This window comes from Brienomyrus brachyistius, unplaced genomic scaffold (genome assembly GCF_023856365.1).
Source record: "Brienomyrus brachyistius isolate T26 unplaced genomic scaffold, BBRACH_0.4 scaffold353, whole genome shotgun sequence".
NCBI classification, from domain to species: domain Eukaryota; kingdom Metazoa; phylum Chordata; class Actinopteri; order Osteoglossiformes; family Mormyridae; genus Brienomyrus; species Brienomyrus brachyistius.
The window spans coordinates 18,433-41,613 of NW_026042628.1; the positions used below are offsets into that span (position 1 = coordinate 18,433).

Consider the following 23,181-nt stretch of genomic DNA (forward strand, 5'->3'; position numbering starts at 1 on the left):
CATGCGCACCCACGCCGACGCCCCTTTAAAAATGGCTACGCCGGCGGAGCGCCTGTTTTAGCAAATAAAACCCCTATAACCGTAATGTTTTTAAGTAATGAAGCACATTTCTGTCAATGTGAATAATAAAGTAAAGCGCTCTGAGCATTTTCGATAGCAATAATCAGGAAATAACGCGGTTAATTCTTGTTTAAACGAATGCATGCTCTCACTCTCGTGTGGCGCACGCGCGTAGATCCACACAGCATTTCCTTTATTGAGCCAGCTCGTTGCGTGAAGCTGCTGTCAAATGGCTACCAGGGGAAATTGTTGTCGTGAGGCGAACCGTTGGCCTGGATTGTGAGAAGCATGCCGCCATTCTGGCAGAATGCACACCAATTCTATATTTTATATGCTTATTTGTAAATAGTGTAAAATAATCTATTTCTAATTTAAATAAAAGTCGATCTCTAACCCCCCCCCCCCCCCCCCCCCCCGGATTGCTTAGCTACAATTAGCTAAATTTATCTACGTATGGTTAATCAAAAGGTATAACCAGAACTTGAAAAGATGTATGACAACACATGCTGATCTTTTATTTAAAATAAGCCTCTTTAACCTCATCGTTTTTAAGCAATGAAACTCTTTTCGGCTAATGTGTTATTTAAAATAAAACATCTTAAGCATCTCCACAACAACGCGTGGACATTAGTGGAGCTGGAAATTACAGCTTCTCGTACAAAAACCCAAACAACCCTATTCTATCAGGTTTTGGCTCCCCCCAATCAGCACTGGCCTCGGCCAAGGCCGCTGCTGAACTAACAACTCCCCCTGAAGGACAAGGCAGTGAGACTCTCTTGCATTCCTCTCCCCCGATCCCAAGGACTTACCGCTCCCTCCCCCCCATCCAACGCCTTCGCCGCTTCATACCCCCAGCGTGAACAGGCGGGTCTGTTGACCAGCGCCTACATGGCTGCAGGACCGGATGGCTGTCTGTCTCTGCTGGACTACCTCCACCACCCCTTTTCCCTCACCCGTTGCAAGTCGTGTCATTTTTATGTTGTTGTTTGTTGTGCTTATGTTGCTGAGGTGTTTTTTTCGGTTCCCACAATGTCCTCCCCACTGGAGTACAGTCTGGGGGCTGCTTTTTTATTCTCCTCCTCTCTCCTCATGTTACTCTGTTTCTTTTCTTCTCTTCTCTCCTCCCCTGTCTCCCGGCCGGTCTACCCCCTACTGTGATGTTGTATATGTAAGGTCGGGCGATGGCCTGTTTTTCGCTGGTACTTGTGGTATATTGCAACAGCAATAAAGGGTTTGAATCAAATCAAATCAAATCAAACAAGAATCAGGGAATAACGCTGGAGATCCTTGTTAAAATAACTCCATGTCGCGCTTGTGCGTGCAGCCACGATATCCACACACCGCTATCTGTCTTTTATTGAAAACAGGTGAGGCAAGTCGTTTTCGGAACTTTAAAGTGTGTATACAATAAGTAAACGTGTGTAAAGGAAGTATAAAACGTGTTATAAAGCACATAGCCAACATTAATTAATAAAGAATTTAAGCATAATAGCCCAGGCCTACAAGATAAAAGTATATGGCACCAAATTGGAATCAGTAGTCGTTAAAAGAATAAAATACATTATATGAATTTATCAATGCGACATTTTAAATACGTTTTAAGGGGTCATCGGACGCGTCGAGCTTTTCTAGCTAGAAAGGAGAGTCGGGCAGTTTTGAATGGTAAAAGCGGTTTATTTTTAACAAAATGTCCTATTTTATAACCGTAAAAACACAGCAATCCTGTTTTTAGGGGGGATTTATGCGTATTGCATGTCTAGACATGTCGATCAGCTAATGTCCGCGGCAGTGGGAAGCGCAAGAGCTTATGGAGCCGTGAGTGATACGCCTATGAGAAGGAAGCGTCAATTGACAAATTGACAAATTGTTGCAGAGTGCGTGTAACTTCTCGTTTAACCGCTGGTCCTGAGTGTGACAAGCAGACAGACAGCATTCACGCCCCGGCAGAATGCACATTACGTCTATTTGTTAATCAGTTTTATTCGTAAATAGTATAAAATAATATATGTCTAATGGAAATAAAAGTCGATGTCTAACACCACAGCTCTGGGACTCTAGCATAGCCCCGGGCGCCCCGCTGCGGGCCTGTGGGGCTGGATGAAGGATCTAACTTCAATTGCTTAATCAGCAGGGTAAAGTGCCGTAACTTAAACGGGGGTATGACAAATTAGTATAAAGTTTTAAGCCAATAAGATTTAATTAATAAAATAATTTAGTTGTATTTTGTTAGTTTTATTTTCAATAAAACACACCCAGCGCATTATTAATTTAATAGATGCAGGAACTAGTGAGCGGTATTTAGCTACGTACTTCAAAAACATTTTAAAAACTTTGTTAGACTAATACCTTAGTTATTTTAATAATTTAAGGGATAAAAACATTTGTTGTGTTTGTCAATGTGTTATTTTAAGTAAATGCGTTATTTTCCAACGCCAAAAGCCCTGTCATGTTTTAAGTGAGAAATGATATGGACTAGCAACTCTCTCTGGGGGGAGCAACCCCGGTTAAGCAGCATTTAGTGATACATGTTGTCATGTGTTGTGCGAGACGTATTAATAAATCTTATTCGTTTTGTATTTTAGATACAAGCTGGATCCAGTCACCAGCCAAACGGCCCGGTGCATCTTTGAGACGGCCACCAAGGACTTGAGTGACCAGAAGTCGTCCTTGGTGGCCGATTACCTCACGCATTCCACTGCAACGGCTGACAAGCACTACCGGATAAAAGTCATGGAATGTGGTGCTGGCCAATAAGCTGCTGAAGAAGCTGGCAGGTGACTCAAGGTAGGCATGTTTTCCGTTTGTCAACATTCACTTACCAACATCAAGACACAAAACCAAAGCCCTCACCACTGAACAATAACCGTAAAACTTTGTGTGTTTTTTTTTATCCCAGCGCTGACTCCGCAGAGGAAGGATCCAGCTGTTCTGCCCATGGCGCCGCACGGGATGCTGCCCTGGCGTCCAACCAGCAGATGGATCTCCAGGCAGCATTCCATCAGCTCCTTCGAATCCACCCTGTGACCCTGGATGGCGACATCCCAGACACAGGTCGGGCCAGTTTCAGCGACAGCTCTGAGTGCTGGCTGAAGGCCCAGATGAGGATGCGTGTCCAGCATGTCCTGAGTATTGTTTGTAGCACTAATTTTTAAAGCACTTTACTGATAAGCAATCCTATCTACATAGTCTTCCTAACAACAATTTGCTTTGTTCTTGACAGCACACTTTGGCAGACAGCAGCCCACCGAGTCCCGGGTCGACGCTTGGATAAATGTGAATGGCTGAAGAGTGCTGTAACTTTTTGGTTTGAAAAATAAGAAAAATTTGAATTACAAAATAAAATGTTCTTAGAAAGTAATTTCATGTAACCACTAGTCTTAAAATTAATTACATCCAACAGTACATTTTTTAGTGTAGGTAAGTAGATGGATCGATAAAATTAAATAATTATTACAAATCACAAATAACTATTACAGTCATGGCCAAAAATATTGGCACTTGTGTCAAAAAACACACCCCTTCTCCTAGAAAATTGTTGCAATTGGATAAATGTTAAAATGTTTTCTCAAAATATAAAAAGAGATAATCTTCTGTTTTGCGTCTCATTACAAGCAAACTTGTTTTTTGTTTTTATGTCACTCTAGTATTTGATATCTAATTTTCAGTCTTCTGGCAATATAATCTGGTGAATGGGGAAAGACTTCCAGCAGGGGCTCCGGTTTCCTCCCACAGTCCAAAAGTGCGCAGGGTAGGTTAATTGGCAAATCTGAGTTGTGAGTGTTTGCGCCCTGCAGAGTGTTGACTCCTGCCCAGGGTTGGTTCCTGCCTACGCCTGTTGTTCCAAGGACAGGCTCCGGTCCCCCCCGCGACCTCAGTTTGGCTTGCTGTCTCCCCGCTTGGTTTTCTTTGGTTTACGTCTTCACTAGCCCCCTTGTTGCTTTGACTTGTGTGTAAGTTATGTATGTGTGATTGTATTGCTGCATAGGGAGTGACTGCTATTTTGTTTTGCAAGTGTGTGTTGGACTCTGTTTATTTGGTTAGGGAGTGAGGTGGAGTGTTTGTCTTTTGGTTTCCTTTTCTTTTGCACTTAGGTGAGATTAGCTGTGGGTCGCACTTGATAGTTGGGGATTTTGTTTGTTATTTTGGCTGTGGTCAGTCCCAAAGTCTTTTGCACTGGGTTATTTGTTCAGTGTCAGTATTATACATGGAAAAAAAATGAAAATACAAAAAATATCCCTTTGTCCACTGGTGTTCCCTTCTTGCCCTCACCCTGTTTGTCCCTTTATCCCATTCCCCTTTCCCGTGAATACTGTTACACTCCAACCCTAGACAGGATATCAAAACAGCATCTTACCTATCGTTTTAAAAGAGATGAGGGATATTAATCATTGACCTTTATCTTTGCTATTTCAGAAATCCGTATCTGCTACCTTGTGACTGGAAGTATACACTGTAAAAAAAAGGCAAAATTTGTCACAGTTTTAAACCATTTTACTACAGTATAATTATTTTTTTCCTCTTATGTTAAATGACAGAAAAGTTTTTATCAAAACTACATTGCATAACTGGCATCGTAGTACTGATTAGCACCGATTCAGGCATCCCGATGAACAAATATGAAATTCATTTAAACTGTGGTACCTTAAATCCGTCAAGTTACCCCGATAAGCCAGTAACCCTGATTCGTAGTACAGGCCACTGATCGGTGTAAACGTATTGTTTAAACGGCGCTGTTGCATTACCAGGGTGAGACGTTGACTTGTTGGTTAGCTATAAAAACAGACGTTAGTGCAACTCCACGTTAATGGTGCGGTCATCATGGCTTATAAATGCTTATTATCGTTCATCATTGTTTGTGTCAGTAACGATAACATAAACACGGGTAGGCACCAGGAGAACATCATTGGCTCTTGCATCGATTACTTTTCCCGTAACACCCTTTAGATTGTTTCCCTGAAGGGCAGCAAACCGACAATTTCGGTGTGATTGAGCTGATCACGTGTGCATGGGGAGGGAATGCGGACCACATGACCTTCCCGGCGAGCTCAGCGCATCCAGCATCGCTTCGCAAATACAATCAAAATGTTTTATCTTTATTCACACTTTCTATCTTTATTCATTATCTCTACGATCTCACTGCTGGACGAATGCCTGGCATTCAGAGCATTCTTTATTAGCCATTTGCCTTTGGATGCAGTTTATTTGCATGCCCCAAAGCTTCCAGGCATCAGTAATTGCTTCCCATGTTACTCCGGTCCTGGGGTCTTCTGTAACTGCCCTTTGGGATTACATATATTCAGCATATGCTTTTGTCCGAAGTGAGGAGAGTTTGGGGTCAGAGCACTTGGGTCTAAGGGACTTGCTCAAGGGCTTAACAATGTTACGATTACTCTGCCATGGGAGTTGAACCAACAACCAAACTGGCAGAGATGGCCAACCTGCTGAGCTCCACACCCGCTGACGATCTCCTTTTCCTGTCTGCTGCAGTCTCCATGGACCTGAGTCCAGAGAAGCACTCTGAACTTGAGGACATCCGGCTGAGGAAAGGAGCCCTTCTGCTGGAGATCCAGAGGCTATCACATTAACAATTACTGGTTGAAAAATGAATTGCTGTTAGTGTCTTAAATCATACTGCTGTAAAAGTAAAATTTACAAGAGAAATCAATATGCTTAGAATATGGGTTAAGATGGAAAATAATCCGTATTATTTGGGTTGTACAACTTTGTACTCCATAATTTTAATATTTTATCACGAAGCCTGAAGAGCAATATGAACTGTATCATGCTTTAAGTAAATTGTCTCATCCTTTATTTGACTAAAGTATATTTAACTTCTACAGAACTTTGCAGGCTCATCTAGGATGGAGAATTTCTGCTGCTGAGCGCATTAGAAGAGATTCTCAGAGGGAGATACGAGTCCTAGGTGCCTGACAGAGTTAGGACCGACTCCAATAATTCTGCACTGTCTCCCAGATTAGAGGAAAAAAATGTATTTTACTGAAAATTTCATTTATGAAATTTTACCTTAGACTTGGTCAGCAGCCATGTGGATAAATTTCAGAACTACAGACGGTCTGTGGGTTGGGGGGGACAAGCAGGTTGGCCGGTGGGGGCACGCGGAATGCTCCTGGGGGTGTGGTGGGTGTGCTTATATGATTTACAGGAGCCGAGGCTAACAAAGGCACTAATCTGCACAAACAGCCTCCTGTACGAAGTTTTACATGAAAAGGGGCCATGGGCTTGTTGGCGCCATGTTTCTTAGCAGACTGACTAATACAGCCAACTGGACCGTCTACCTCTTCAAAAACATCAAAATGGGGTCAAAATGGCCCCATCTGTGTTAATTTGCATCATTAATTATGGCATAAATCAATACATTCCAGATGAATTTTAAGGTAATTTCAACAAAAGCCTGTAATATCATTTTCGACCACCATGTGACACCACAAGCCGTTGGAAAACCACTAAGATGTCAATATGAGATTTGGCAGAACTGAAAATATGATGTTAAATGTATCACAGTGCAATAGTTTTAAAAATAAATCAATGACTTTGCATGACAATTTTATGTGTTTTGTCAAATAAAAAACCTGAAGTATCTGAACAATTTTATGTGTTTTGCCAAATAAAAAACCTGAAGTATTTGAACTTGAACTGATACTGAGCAAAATATTACCTCTTACTTATATGAAGGTTCGCATTATCTATGATGTAGAATAAAAGACACAAGTAAACAATCCATTTCTTTGTTTTAAAGAAACAGATTAGCTAAGAAAACCAATTCCCACCCTGTGGAATCAATGTGCATCAGCTGTTTGTGGCCACTGCCCCGTGCACAATCTGCCACTGAAGATCCACCGTGTGCTTCTCAATGGGGGGCTTGTACAGGGACCTCCAACATCCCCGCGGGGAAGATCCAGGCCTCAACAAACCTGACCACCTAGAATCCGAAAATGTGCCCGAAAATGCAGCACTTTAACACAAGCCTGGTACAGACCTTTCTTAGACAAATCTCTAAGAGCCACCTGCTGAAGAGACACGAAAGAGAGCAGCAAACCCACCTCCTCCCGATGACCCTCTACAGCAGGAGGGAAAAATGGGGACTACTGCCTCCTCCCAACTCAAGCACATTCTTAGTTGCCTCTGGTAGCGTGCAGACAATGTCCTCCAAAGCTCTCTGAAGAAGTCTGGGGGAGGGGGAAACATTTCCGCATGTAGGGGGCCAGTGGCATTTAATTATTTACAGAAAATTCCATAGAGCCAATGTAGGAACCTGAGGTCAGTTTAACACAGGTCACTGTCCGTGGTGCTGAAACCTTTACTTGATGGGCTGGTCCCATCAAGCTGTAGACTCTGAGTCAGGCTACACAGGAACAACCACCATACAGCTTCCCGTGCTCACTCATCAGGAGTCCCTTAGCTGGGCTCAGTCGAAGTATCTCAGTGTATGGGGACACTCTCCCTTTCTGTAACAAAGCCTCCTAGCCTGTGATTCCAGATGGGTCAAGGCCTGACACAGCATATTCAACCCCCCCGCCTTTCCCCATTCATTACATATAACTATGGAAAAAAGTTAGAGACCATAGCACCAATTTTTGTTTCACTCAGTTCTCCTTTATGGGTATGGATCTGTGAATAATGTTTTTTTTTTCTTTTGCAAACTGCAGCCTGGTTCTTTCCTGCTTCTCATTAATGAAGGGCTTCTTCCTTGCTTTATGGGACTTCAGCCCTGCTTCTATGAGCCTGTTATGAACTGTCCTAGCAGTGCACCTCACACCTGCACTTAACGTTTCCACCAAGTACAGGTCACTTGAGGTCATGATTCATGAGGCACTGTCGGATAAGTGAACGGGCATCTCAAGCATTGGGAAGTCGTTTCCACCCTTTACCTGGCTGCTTTCTGGCCTTTCTCAGTGTCTCCCGTTTCACCATATAAGTACACTTGCGTACTTAGAACCTGGAAGCAACCTGACGCTCAGCGTACCTTTCTGCCAGCAAAACCAGCTTTAAACAAGCAGATTTTTTTTCCAGTTTAGAGTGGTCTCAATTTAGACTTCCCATGTTAGAGCTGACAAAAGCAGCACCCTGACAAACCAGCAGCCTGACCCTGACAAACCAGCAGCACCCTGACAAAGCTGCACCCTGACAAAGCAGCAGCAGCCTGACACTGACAAAGCAGCAGCAGCCTGACACTGACAAACCAGCAGCACCCTGACAAAGCAGCAGCCTGACACTGACAAACCAGCAGCCCCCTGACAAACCAGCAGCAGCCTGACCCTGACAAACCAGCAGCAGCCTGACCCTGACAAACCAGCAGCAGCCTGACCCTGACAAACCAGCAGCAGCCTGACCCTGACAAAGCAGCAGCAGCCTGACCCTGACAAAGCAGCAGCAGCCTGACACTGACAAAGCAGCAGCAGCCTGACACTGACAAAGCAGCAGCCTGACACTGACAAAGCAGCAGCCTGACCCTGACAAAGCAGCAGCCTGACCCTGACAAACCAGCAGCCTGACCCTGACAAACCAGCAGCCTGACAAACCAGCAGCCTGACAAACAAGCAGCAGCCTGACAAACAAGCAGCAGCCTGACAAACAAGCAGCAGCCTGACAAACAAGCAGCAGCCTGACAAACAAGCAGCAGCCTGACAAACAAGCAGCAGCCTGACACTGACAGACAAAGCAGCAGCAGCCTGACACTGACAGACAAAGCAGCAGCAGCCTGACACTGACAGACAAAGCAGCAGCAGCCTGACACTGACAGACAAAGCAGCAGCAGCCTGACACTGACAGACAAAGCAGCAGCAGCCTGACACTGACAGACAAAGCAGCAGCAGCCTGACACTGACAGACAAAGCAGCAGCAGCCTGACACTGACAAAGCAGCAGCAGCCTGACACTGACAAAGCAGCAGCAGCCTGACACTGACAAAGCAGCAGCCTGACCCTGACAAAGCAGCACCAGCCTGACAAACCAGCACCCGCCTGACATTGACAAACCAGCACCCGCCTGACCCTGACAAACCAGCAGCAGCCTGACAAACCAGCAGCCTGACCCTGACAAACCAGCAGCAGCCTGACAAACCAGCAGCAGCCTGACAAACCAGCAGCAGCCTGACAAACCAGCAGCAGCCTGACACTGACAAACCAGCAGCCTGACACTGACAAACAAGCAGCCTGACACTGACAAACAAGCAGCCTGACACTGACAAACAAGCAGCACGACACTGACAAACAAGCAGCACGACACTGACAAACAAGCAGCACGACACTGACAAACAAGCAGCACCCTGACAAACCAGCAGCAGCCTGACAAAGCAGCAGCAGCCTGACACTGACAAAGCAGCAGCAGCCTGACACTGACAAAGCAGCAGCAGCCTGACACTGACAAAGCAGCACCACCCTGACAAACCAGCAGCAGCCTGACAAACCAGCACCCGCCTGACCCTGACAAACCAGCACCCGCCTGACCCTGACAAACCAGCAGCAGCCTGACAAACCAGCAGCAGCCTGACAAACCAGCAGCAGCCTGACAAACCAGCAGCAGCCTGACAAACCAGCAGCAGCCTGACAAACCAGCAGCAGCCTGACAAACCAGCAGCAGCCTGACAAACCAGCAGCAGCCTGACACTGACAAACCAGCAGCAGCCTGACACTGACAAACCAGCAGCAGCCTGACACTGACAAAACAGCAGCAGCCTGACACTGACAAACCAGCAGCAGCCTGACACTGACAAACCAGCAGCAGCCTGACACTGACAAACAAGCAGCAGCCTGACAAACAAGCAGCACCCTGACAAACAAGCAGCACCCTGACAAACAAGCAGCACCCTGACAAACCAGCAGCAGCCTGACAAACCAGCAGCAGCCTGACAAACCAGCAGCACCCTGACAAAGCAGCACCACCCTGACAAAGCAGCACCACCCTGACAAAGCAGCACCACCCTGACAAACCAGCAGCAGCCTGACAAACCAGCAGCAGCCTGACAAACCAGCAGCAGCCTGACAAACCAGCAGCAGCCTGACAAACCAGCAGCAGCCTGACAAACCAGCAGCAGCCTGACAAACCAGCAGCACCCTGACAAACCAGCAGCACCCTGACAAACCAGCAGCAGCCTGACAAAGCAGCACCACCCTGACAAACCAGCAGCAGCCTGACAAACCAGCAGCAGCCTGACAAACCAGCAGCAGCCTGACACTGACAAACCAGCAGCAGCCTGACACTGACAAACCAGCAGCAGCCTGACACTGACAAACCAGCAGCAGCCTGACACTGACAAACCAGCAGCAGCCTGACACTGACAAACCAGCACCCTGACAAACAAGCAGCACCCTGACAAACAAGCAGCACCCTGACAAACAAGCAGCCTGACCCTGACAAACAAGCAGCAGCCTGACAAACCAGCAGCCTGACCCTGACAAACCAGCAGCAGCCTGACCCTGACAAACCAGCAGCAGCCTGACAAACCAGCAGCAGCCTGACAAACCAGCAGCAGCCTGACCCTGACAAAGCAGCAGCCTGACAAACCAGCAGCAGCCTGACAAACCAGCAGCAGCCTGACAAACCAGCAGCAGCCTGACACTGACAAACCAGCAGCCTGACACTGACAAACCAGCAGCCTGACACTGACAAACCAGCAGCACGACACTGACAAACAAGCAGCAGCCTGACAAACAAGCAGCACCCTGACAAACAAGCAGCACCCTGACAAACAAGCAGCACCCTGACCCTGACCCTGACAAAGCCTGACAAACCAGCAGCAGCCTGACACTGACAAACCAGCAGCCTGACACTGACAAACCAGCAGCCTGACACTGACAAACCAGCAGCCTGACACTGACAAACCAGCAGCACGACACTGACAAACAAGCAGCAGCCTGACAAAGCAGCAGCAGCCTGACACTGACAAAGCAGCAGCAGCCTGACACTGACAAAGCAGCAGCAGCCTGACACTGACAAAGCAGCAGCAGCCTGACACTGACAAAGCAGCAGCAGCCTGACACTGACAAAGCAGCACCACCCTGACAAAGCAGCAGCAGCCTGACAAAGCAGCAGCAGCCTGACAAAGCAGCAGCAGCCTGACAAAGCAGCAGCAGCCTGACACTGACAAAGCAGCAGCAGCCTGACACTGACAAAGCAGCAGCAGCCTGACACTGACAAAGCAGCAGCAGCCTGACACTGACAAAGCAGCAGCAGCCTGACACTGACAAAGCAGCAGCAGCCTGACAAACCAGCAGCAGCCTGACAAACCAGCAGCAGCCTGACAAAGCAGCACCACCCTGACAAAGCAGCACCACCCTGACAAACCAGCAGCAGCCTGACAAACCAGCAGCAGCCTGACAAACCAGCAGCAGCCTGACAAACCAGCACCAGCCTGACAAACCAGCACCAGCCTGACAAACCAGCACCAGCCTGACAAACCAGCAGCAGCCTGACCCTGACAAACCAGCAGCAGCCTGACCCTGACAAACCAGCAGCAGCCTGACCCTGACAAACCAGCACCCGCCTGACCCTGACAAACCAGCAGCAGCCTGACCCTGACAAACCAGCAGCAGCCTGACCCTGACAAACCAGCAGCAGCCTGACCCTGACAAAGCCTGACAAACCAGCAGCAGCCTGACCCTGACAAACCAGCAGCAGCCTGACCCTGACAAACCAGCAGCAGCCTGACACTGACAAACCAGCAGCAGCCTGACACTGACAAACCAGCAGCAGCCTGACACTGACAAACAAGCAGCAGCCTGACACTGACAAACCAGCAGCAGCCTGACACTGACAAACCAGCAGCAGCCTGACACTGACAAACCAGCAGCAGCCTGACACTGACAAACCAGCAGCACCCTGACAAACCAGCAGCACCCTGACAAACCAGCAGCACCCTGACAAACCAGCAGCACCCTGACAAACCAGCAGCACCCTGACAAACCAGCAGCACCCTGACAAACCAGCAGCACCCTGACAAACCAGCAGCACCCTGACAAACCAGCAGCACCCTGACAAACCAGCAGCACCCTGACAAACCAGCAGCACCCTGACAAACAAGCAGCACCCTGACAAACAAGCAGCACCCTGACAAACAAGCAGCACCCTGACAAACAAGCAGCACCCTGACAAACAAGCAGCACCCTGACAAACCAGCAGCAGCCTGACAAACAAGCAGCACCCTGACAAACAAGCAGCACCCTGACAAACCAGCAGCAGCCTGACAAACCAGCAGCAGCCTGACAAACCAGCAGCAGCCTGACAAACCAGCAGCACCCTGACAAACCAGCAGCACCCTGACAAACAAGCAGCACCCTGACAAACCAGCAGCAGCCTGACACACCAGCAGCAGCCTGACACTGACAAACCAGCAGCAGCCTGACACTGACAAACCAGCAGCAGCCTGACACTGACAAACCAGCAGCAGCCTGACAAACCAGCAGCAGCCTGACAAACCAGCAGCAGCCTGACAAACCAGCAGCAGCCTGACAAACCAGCAGCAGCCTGACAAACCAGCAGCACCCTGACAAACCAGCAGCACCCTGACAAACCAGCACCCTGACAAACCAGCACCCTGACAAAGCAGCAGCAGCCTGACACTGACAAACCAGCAGCAGCCTGACACTGACAAACCAGCAGCACCCTGACAAAGCAGCAGCCTGACACTGACAAAGCAGCAGCCTGACCCTGACAAAGCAGCAGCCTGACAAAGCAGCACCCTGACAAAGCAGCACCCTGACAAAGCAGCAGCACCCTGACACTGACAAACCAGCAGCAGCCTGACACTGACAAAGCAGCAGCCTGACCCTGACAAAGCAGCAGCCTGACACTGACAAAGCAGCAGCCTGACCCTTACAAACCAGCACCCTGACAAAGCAGCAGCCTGACCCTGACAAACCAGCACTACCTCACTCCCGAGAACCCAAAACCGCACTCGTGTAAAGCAGAAAAATGTAATATCTGCGACGCTAAACTCCACACGGCCGTGTCAGACATATCCACCCCACATCTCTGCTATCTAAATCCACCCGAGAAGCCTAACATAGGGGAACGGGCCGAAAGGGGTGAGGGGCGTAAAAAGGCCACCGAATATGTGTTTTTTGACTTTGAAACATCTCAGAGGTCGGGTACCCATATCCCGGTGTACGTCTGCGCCATCTCCGATCAGAACGAGACAATGACCGCCGAGGGGCCCAACTGCGCGCTACAGTTTCTCAGACATTTCAGGGCGCCCTGTTATAGAGGCGTCTGTTTCATTAGTCACTACGGTAAGGCATTCGATAATTACATCATACTGAACGCGATGGTGAAGGAAGGCGTGGAACCGCGTGTGGTATCGCAGGGGAATAAAATCATTCTCATCCTGGACAGCCTGTTTGAGCAGAGGTACATCGACAGTCACTCCTTTCTAAGCATGCCGTTGAGAAAAATCCCCGATGCGATGGGATGCTCGACTCAGATGCGAAAAGGCTATTTTCCGCATCATTTCACAGACGTGGAAAACTTTAGTTACGTGGGACCCTACCCCCCTCCCGATCAATTTGGGCCCGATCAAATGTCCACCAAAGAACGCGACAAGTTTTATCAATGGTACGACGCTGTAAAGCACCAGACCTTTAATTTTCACAAAGAGATGATCGCTTACTGTAAGAACGACGTGGAGATTCTGAGAGAGGGCTGCTTGCGCTTCCTGCGGGAGTTTAAAACGCTCACGGGTTGCGATCCCTTCTCCGCGGCCACCATCGCTTCGGCCGCGTTGCTAGTTTACAGGACAAATTTCCTGCCCAGAGATACGATCGCGATCCCGGATGTATGGGATTACAGGAGGCAATACAAAAGTTATTCGAGCGTGTCCATCCAGTGGCTGGAATTCATCGGGCGCGCGCGCGGCATCGAAATTCGACACGCGCTGCGCGGGGGTGAAGTGAGTGTGGGGCGCTTTCACTTAGACGGATACGCCGAGATTGAGGGGGAGAAATGGGCTTTCGAGTTTCTAGGCTGTCAGTTTCACGGCTGTCCTACCTGCAACAACGAACACGATATCTGCCCCCTGACCCGCGAGAGCTTCGGTGCCCTGTACGTTAAAACAAGGGAAAAACTCGAGTCGTTGCGCCAAGAGTTTAATATGAACGTGGAATCCATCTGGGAACACGAATGGGCTCACGCTAAAACTCACGACCCACAGGTACAGCGTTTCCTGTCAGACTTTGAGCCCCCTGAGCCCCTAAGGCCGCGAGAAGCGCTTTTTGGGGGTCGGACGTCGGCCATTCGCCTGCGTTACGACGTCACGGGGCAAGAGCGCGTCCGCTACGTGGATTTCACGTCGCTGTACCCGTACACTCTGGCTAAATGTGAATTCCCCGTGGGGCACCCGGAAATCATTCATTCGAATTTTAAGCCTCTGAATGAATACTTTGGCCTGATCAAAGCCACGGTCAACACCCCGCGCGAGCTGTTTTTCCCCGTCCTACCCAGCAGACTGCCAAATGGGAAACTGGTGTTTACACTGTGCAGGACGTGCGCGATCGAGAACAGACAGGAGGGGGCGTGCGGGCATTCCGACGCAGAGCGGGCATTGATAGGCGTGTGGGTAACTGCGGAGCTAAATCTGGCTTTAGACAGGGGGTACTCGCTCGTTAAAATTCACGAAGTGTGGCATTTTCCCCAGACCAGCGGCGACCTGTTTAGAGATTACATTAAAACCTTTCTCAAAGTGAAGCAGCAGGCTTCGGGCTACCCCGACGACGCGACCGATGACGTGGGTCGCAGGGAGTACATAAAAAACTATCTCGAGCGTGAGGGGATCGAATTGGAGCCCGATCAGATAGTGTCTAATGAAGGGAAGCGGCAAGTGTCCAAACTTCTGCTTAACTCTCTGTGGGGTAAACTGGCGCAGAGGAGCAACATGCTCCAGACATGTATAGTGTCTGACCCGGGGGAATTTTTTAATTTTTTCTGCTCGGACCTGTACGAGATTTCCAGCTTCGCGTTTGTCAACGACGAGGTCGCCCTCATCCGCTGGCGTTTCAAGTCTTCCTACAAAGTGCCGCCGGGAAAGACTAACATATTCATAGCGTGTCAAACTACCGCGTGGGGTCGGTTGACGCTTTACAAAGAACTGGAAAAATTGGGGCGGAGGGTGCTGTATCACGACACCGACAGCATCGTGTACATAAGCAGGCCTGGTGAATATGACCCGACCTTAGGCAATTACCTGGGCGAGCTGACGTCCGAATTAGCCCCCGACGAATACATTGCTTCGTGGGGTGCGCTGGGACCAAAAAGTTACTGTTACCGACTCAACAACGGGAAAACACAAATGAAATGTAAGGGTATAACTCTAAATTACGAAACCTGTCAAAAGGTAAACTTTGACAGTATGATCGGATTGATTGAAAACTACATCGGAGGTTGTAGGAATAACCCCGCTATAATGACGCAGTACAACAAAATCGAACGCGACATGAAAAGCTTTCGCCTCTAGATAAAAAGGTCAGGGTCGTCTACGACAAACGCAGATTGCTGGCTAGCGGGGAAACTCTGCCTTTTGGTTACTGAAATGTAAAACTAGCAGCATCGCAAAAGGGCTTTTAAAGTTTTTTCTAAAAATCAAAGATGTTCATTTGTTTTAAAATGAAAAGTTTTTTTCAAAGATGTTTTTTAAAATCAAAGTAAGATGTACAAATGTTTTAAACTGAGAAATGTTCCTAGTAAGATGTTTTTAAAAATGAAAAGTTTTTTACAAAGATGTTTTTAAAATGATCATAGTATGATGTTTTTAAAATGTTCATAGTAAGATGTTTTTAAAAATGAAAAGTTTTTTCCAAAGATGTTTTTAAAAATGAAAGATGTTTTAAGATGTTTTTAAAATGTTCCTAGTAAGATGTTTTTTATTTTCAAACTTGTGTACTGAAATGTTTTGTACATTTATCACAAGAGTTTTTATTAAAAACTTACCCATGCACTCTGTGTCTGTGAAAGCTGACACCCCTCCAGCAGTGGTTTGCACGTGTGTGTGTGTGTGTGTGTGTGTGTGTCCTCGGAAAGATTTAAAAGATTAGGGCAGTATTTACCGTTTCGTCAGTGTGTTTTTTTTTTTTTTGCAAAATGATGGGTAGCGGCGTGAGAGAGGTCGACTTTGATCACCGTTTAGAACTCCCGTTTACGGCTATAATCGCAGGGGCAAGTTCTTCGGGGAAAACCTATTTCACTAAAGAAATGCTTTTAAATCAGAGTCACTGTTTCATAGGGGGCCCCGTTAAAAAAATTGTGTGGTGTTTCGCTTCCCATCAGCCGCTTTATGATGAACTACGCGATCGGATCAGCGAAATTGAATTTATACAAGGGCTTCCCAAAAGCTGGGAGGATGAGGAGCGCTTCCCCTCAGGCTCCTTGATAATCATCGATGATTTGATGGACAGCACGTCCGAAAACAAACTCGTGGCAGAAGCTTTCACGAGGTTCAGACATCACCGTCAAATCTCGGTCATCTACCTGGTGCAGAACGTATTTCACCAGGGCAAGTACAGCAGGACTATAGCCCTAAATACGACTTATTATTGTCTGTTTAAGAATGTGCGAGACAGAATGCAAATCAAAGTTTTAGCTCAGCAAATGTTTCCTTGGCAGAAAAAGTTTTTTCTAGATGCCTACCATGAGGCCACAGGGCCCGCGCACGGCTATTTATTGGTCGATTTGAGAGCCACGTGCCCAGAAGAGTTCCGACTCAGGACCGGATTATTACCGGGGTCGTTACCCATCGTCTTTCTACCGGCGAGCCATTGATTTATCACTACTAAGCTATGTCCGAACATCTCAGGAAACACCTGCCGACCCTTAAAGTTTTACAGAGGACGAGGGGGGTGAAACGTAAAAAGATTCTTACGGCTGACCCATCTAACGACATAATTTTGGCTCTCTCCGAAATCTGTCTCAATCTCATAAGAGGTCGCATACCTTTAACCGTAGCTCAATTTACCAAACTCAAGAAACAGAAAAGATTGATTAAACTTTTCGCATGTAAGAAAAACAGCGTCGCTAGGAAACGCGTGGCAATTCTTCAAAAAGGAGGATTCTTATTACCGCTCTTATCAGTGGCTCTGCCATTCGTTACAAGCCTGTTTGCCGGTAAGACGGCTAACTAGCCTTTTCCAGCAACATGAGCCAAGTCAAGAAAATGTTTATGCTCAGCCCCCAGCAACTGCGTACGCTGACCCAGAGGGCGACCCCGCATACCATCGGGGAATCGGCCCTGGGTGAACTCGAACACCAGATGCAGGGTTTAATAAATCAGCCGGCTATGCATCTGGATGAAAAAGTGAAGAGATACAACCAATTGCTACAGAGGTATCTGAATCTAGCCCGAAAAGAGGAAAATCAGGGGCGAGAAATTGTCCTTACAGAGCGGAAAGAAAAAACGGAGGAGGAGGAGGAGGGGAGACAGCCTGACGGCGGCGGCGCGACTGGGGACAAATCTGTACAGGAAGTTATCCAGCAAGTGGCGCCTAGGGCTAGAAAGAACGTGGGGTACATCTTGCATAAACTGCTCGATTCCGACGGGGCGGTACGTTGGACCCAGTCGGGTGAACTCATCATCAGAGATAGACCCATTAAAGGTTCCCATATTTTAGATTTGATGAAAACTTTATCGCAGCCTAAATCCCACGCCGGCGGATATCCTAAAGGCTGGGAACCCTTTTTAAACGTGATATCAGAATTAAACATCCCCCTCACGAGCGTGGGTAACATCCAAGCCAGGAAAGCCCTAAGTCATCTTAAAGATTACGGCGGAAGGGATCCCCCGCCTCCCTCCTCCCCTCCTGTGAAACAGAACCTCGGGAGACGTAGAAAACGTATTGTTGACGACTCACCACCACCGCTTGAGGGAACCCCTCACACAGCGCGCGATTCCTCCCCAGAATATCGTTTATGGCCTTTAAAGGGTACTCCTTATGCTCCGTGGATAGATTACAACGATTAAGTGTTTTATATACGTGTGTGAAAAAGAATTAAAACGCCTGTAACGCGTCGGTTAATAAAATGTAAAATTTATTGAATAAAGGGTGTCACGTTTTTATTTTTTCCCCAACATGAATCTAACAAGCATAACAATCTTTAAATAGTTTTAACGAACATACATTTTGCGGCTTTGAAAGTTTATCGGCATTAACACGGCTAATACACTTGTGATATTTCTTGATAAACTCGGATACTAGAGCGTCGTTTTTCCTCAAGTCGTCAGAGTACAACATCATAGTCTCTTGAAATGAAAGTCCCTTGAAGCGCCGGTAGAGGAAAAAGGCGACGTGGGCCCCGCACGTGGAAGAAAAGTCATGTTGAACTTGACGCGTATTATACCTTATTTCGGTAGCGTGCCTCCCCAAGAAGCTCATAAAACTCTTTGGGTAGTAAGGGGAATCGGGGGGATAACCGTAAGAATCAAAGAAGGAGGCTTTACCCTCTTGGGGCTCCAAAATTATCCCGATCCAGTGTTCACCCTCTCTATTCTGGTCATGCGTGTTTGCGACCAGAAAAGCGGGCCTGGTCTCTATGCGGGTGGGTAATAAATCGCTAGGCCACACGCCTCCAAAAGCATCCCCCAGCAGGGGCCGTAAAACGCATTCCAGCTGGTGAGTGTTCATGATGATGATGATGATTAAAAGTCCACCAAAACCTGTCTCTTGGCGTTTATTTCAATCACGCTGTCGAAGCAGGCGTAGACGATGAGACTCATGGTTCGAGGTAGTGGGGCTCTGAACCTTAAATCCAGACGGCACGTGCCGCTGATGGCGGGTGACAGGGCACCGCCGTCCAGCTCGTCGTCTCGGGAGAGATTGAGAGCAAATAGCGAGTATCCGTTTTCAAAATCCTCGCGGTTGATGCATAAGGGCGAATCCTTTAAATGCCTGTTTGTAGCCAGGAAAAGGTTGTAAAACTCTCTGACCGACTGCCTCGCTCTAAAATCGGGCTGGAACGGTTTGCTGGGTATGTGTCGCCCGTTGACTGAGAGGCTCAGAAATTCCAGGTCACAATGCTGAAACCTGAACGGCTTTCTGTTTCGCGTGCCCACGAACGCGGCGTGGTCCACGATCCCCAAAACGATGTAGCGCGGTAAGTTGCCCAGGAAGAGGTTGTCCTGCGGGCAAACCCGCGATTGTGCGGGCAGCGTATAATTTTTAACGACTACCCTGCTTATAGGGTACAGGGCGTTTGCTTTCATGAGAGCGGCCGAGTGACCCAGTGACACCGCCGGGGAGACCTCCACTTTTTTCACAAACAGGCTGGCCCTCAGTATTTTCAGCTCGTAATCGGTGTCATTTCTACACATGAGACTAAAGTCGCTTTTAGCCTTTACAAACTTTAAGCGTATATCCACGTTGTTTAACAGCATTCGTTCGCTGAAAAAAATATCGGCGTGTATAGGACCCATCAGAGAAAACTCCTGAGAGTTTCTACAGAAGGCGGCTCGCTTCTGTAACCCCACGTTGGGGCCCTGCGCTGAGACGTCCACGCTATCCAAGTCGCCCCCGACGTCTTTGTACCAGAGCCCTGCCGAAAACTGACTCTCTAGCGTATCCGTAGAAAAATTGAGCAGGGTCTCTATGACTGACCTATAGGGGTGCGTGGCCGACGAAGAACTGATCAGGACGTCGTTCAGACTCACATCCAGCTGGGAGAATATGCCGTTTAGCGGGTACTGTATAATACCGCAGGGGTCGGCGTCAAGCAGGGGGGCTCCATCGGCCCTAACGATCTTGAGCCTTAGATATAGCAGTGTAGAGTTGAGGTCCACATAGAAATTGCCCGACCCCGGTATTAGGAAATCCAAAACATCCTGATCGGTAATGGAATTTAATGGGTTGATTTCTACATAATTGGTCTGATCTATGGATAATTGCGTCATAGGGGCCGCAAACAGGTCCAATTCAGATTTGGTACATTCAGCCGAGAGCCGGTGAGCTAGAGCCATTCTTGTTTACGCTGCGTTTTCTCTCTCTTAAAATATGTCCCCGGGGGGTTTCTTGTTTCTCTTAGCTGGTCGAGACTTGGGAATCCTGACGACTCTGCCAGGTTTTTTTTTTTTTTACGACTTTCCTGAAGGGCTCTCGTTCTACTCCCCCTCCTCCTCCGAGACAGGAATAGCAGACCCGACCCTTCCTGCTTGGGGTCAGCTGTGTTTGTAAAACGGCCGCTGACTACAGAGCTGGCGAGATCCGAACCTATTCCTTTGACCGCCGATTTCAAATGAGGTTTCGCTATGTCGACCCCACGCTTAAGAAAGGGTAAAACAAATCTAAAAGCCCTACTGAGCATGGACCCCAACCCACGCCCGTACATCACGGGGCTCCCCGCAAAACCGGGGAGCCCATGTCCCGCCTGACTGGTGTAATACGTAATAAATCTCTGTGGATTGTGGTAAGCCATTGTTTTCTTTTTTTTTTAAACGGGGCGAAAGTGTAGCTTGACGATCGTTTTTCCGTAGGAGAAATTAATCAGAGTATTCTGATCGTTCTTTATCTCGATATGCAAATTCTGTAGGCTCTGCTTGTTCACCGGTACGTACTGCAGCTTGTGGAACGGCAAAGTGACTACGTCGCCGAACGCACCGTCTATTTTAACGGTTCTGAGGAGCGGGACTACAAATTCCCCCACGTGCTGCGGTTCCACGATGTTACAGTAGACGTACATATTGTAGAATCCCGCGTGAATGTCGCCCGGGTAGGGTGAGGTCGACCCGCTACCTCCTCCTAGGTTATACCACTGACCCGGCTCAAAGCCCAGCATGTAGGCCAGAGTAGGTTTAAATTGGATCTTGTATTTATGGTTTCCCGTCATATTAACCCTTCGTGTAATCTCGCTGTATGAGAAGGAAACTTCGGTACCTAATTTTTTTAACGTAGCGTTGATTTCTGTCACAATCTGTTTCAGAGATTCATAATAGCCCACTTTAATTTTCCGAGGAAAAAGGTAAGGTAGGTCCACTAAAGGATCGGCCTCTCTCTTTGCCTCCGCCTCCGTATCCCGCAATTCAAAAGTATTATCCGGGTGTGTAACATTTCGCCACGTGTAACAATACATGATTTCAGCCAGAGCTACTTCGTAAGGCCCCCGTAGCTCTATAGGTCGCGAGAGCATCACGGTGTAATCCGAACTCTGGTTATCGGGGAAGATGGAGAGACAAGAGTTTGACGGTAGCGTGAGGTAAAAAGAGGGGCGGGCGTCCATTTTCTTTTTTTTTCTTTTTTTTCTCTTTTTTAAAAAATTAAACCTGTATCAAGTCCGACCGCGGTATCCACGAATCGAACCTCGAGGGCCAACCCTGCCAATGTACTAAAATCCACTTTTTCCCCTTTCTGTCGGTCTTTGAGCCTATAACCTTCTCGACCTTGAACGCGCGTCTCGGAGATATTTTGACTTTCTGCAGCTCCGCTTCATAAAATGTTCCCTCGAGTATTTCACCGCTCACGTCCCTCAATTTATATACCGGTGGGGATCTGGGTACACGTTCGCATATGACAAAGTACTCGTCCGTAAATGTCTGCTCGTACTTTTTGTCAAATATCTGACTGTGCTTGGAGACTCTCACAGTGTCCCCTATGTTAAACTTAAAACGTGGCCGTGTGCTTTTTTTCTTCAGGGGACCGTATAGATTATCAAATACTAGATGAGCATTATCGGGCCTGACCTCGGCAGGTTTCATTTTAATAGCGCTGTGAAATGACTGGTTGTACCCCTTTATTAGATCGTCCAACACGTCCACATATCGCCGGGTGTTTTTAGCCGTAAAGTACCTGTACATCCTCTCTTTTAACGTTCGATTAAATCTCTCTACGATGGAAGCTTTAAGTTCACTAGCCGTAGTGAAATGGGTGATTTTATGAGTTTTTAAAAGTTTCTGAAAAGTCCCATTTAAAAACTCCTTACCGGCATCCGTCTGTAGCTTGAGGGGGACGCCCCCCTCGGTTAAAATAGAATCAAAGGCCTCCTTTACAGCTTCCCCAGTCTTGTTTCTTATAGCACGCGCGTAGGCTTTTTTAGAAAAAACATCAATCACCGTAAGGAGGTATTTTAACCCCTCGTTGTATTTGGCCAGCCCTTGCATGTCGCATAAATCGGCCTGCCACTGATACATGGCTCTCGGAACAAACACTCTGTTCCTGGGGAAATTCTTTTTAACCGGTTTATGTAAAGTATAACTGTCTTGCATAGACAGCCAGTCTCTGATGTCATCAGCAGCCACTTTTTTCCCCGTATCTTGCTGCACGGCTCTCTGCAGTCTGGAGACACCTCCGTATGACCCCGGTTGGCTGGGGTCATAGTACGAACTGCTCAAGACGCGAGCTGTAGTCTTGGCAACAGACATGCTTTTCACACACTGAGTGGGGGGAGAGCGGGGTGCGGCGTTTTATAGCTGACTGTGGATGGGGGTTGTTAAGAGACTGAGTGAACATCAGTGAAATTTTGTGTGTTTTTTCTACATTTAACCCATATTGTGTAGTTTGTTTTTTAATTATTATTATTTTACAAAAGAGTTTAGCTGGGGTGGGGATCGAACCCACGCGGACATACGTCCATTGGATCTTAAGTCCAACGCCTTAACCACTCGGCCAACCTGCTCAGCATTTTTACCCGTTATTTTACAAAGACTATTACAACGGTATTCAAGTTTTAATTTTTTTTTATTTTTGCAATTAGTGAAAGATATATTTTAAAAAAGCTGGTATACAATTTGTGAAGGTTACATTTTCAAAATGCAGGTATACATTTAGTTACAGCCGTGACAGTTGTTGAGGTAGATTAGCGATGTCACATGCAGTAAAGTGGATATAGTGGCTTTTTCAACGATACATGTATGTAGAGTAGAAAGCATCTGATTAACATCGATAGGCTGCTTATCATGAAATTTAGAGGTGACTACATCTACTATTAAAGCGTAAAATACAAAAATGTGATTACAGTCAAATTCATTGTCAGGAATACAAGATAGACAAGCGCGTATGAGACTTTCGGGGGAATGTCTTTCACCCTCTGACATCAGTTGAGTAAGTAAATCCATCCCCCGCTGATAATTTTCTCCGACTTGAGAAATCTCAAATAACACTCTATGAAAGCAGCAACAAGCATAATCATCCCGACAATCACT

The 23,181-nt window shown here is 47.4% G+C and overlaps 1 non-coding gene across 1 annotated transcript; it reads right to left on the minus strand.

Annotated features, from left to right (window-relative positions):
* Positions 1-22,572: 22,572 nt before the first annotated feature.
* On the minus strand, positions 22,573-22,655 carry trnal-uaa (transfer RNA leucine (anticodon UAA)). Its single transcript has one exon. It is a non-coding gene; the product is annotated as a tRNA-Leu (tRNA).
* Between the last annotated feature and the right edge of the window lie 526 nt (positions 22,656-23,181).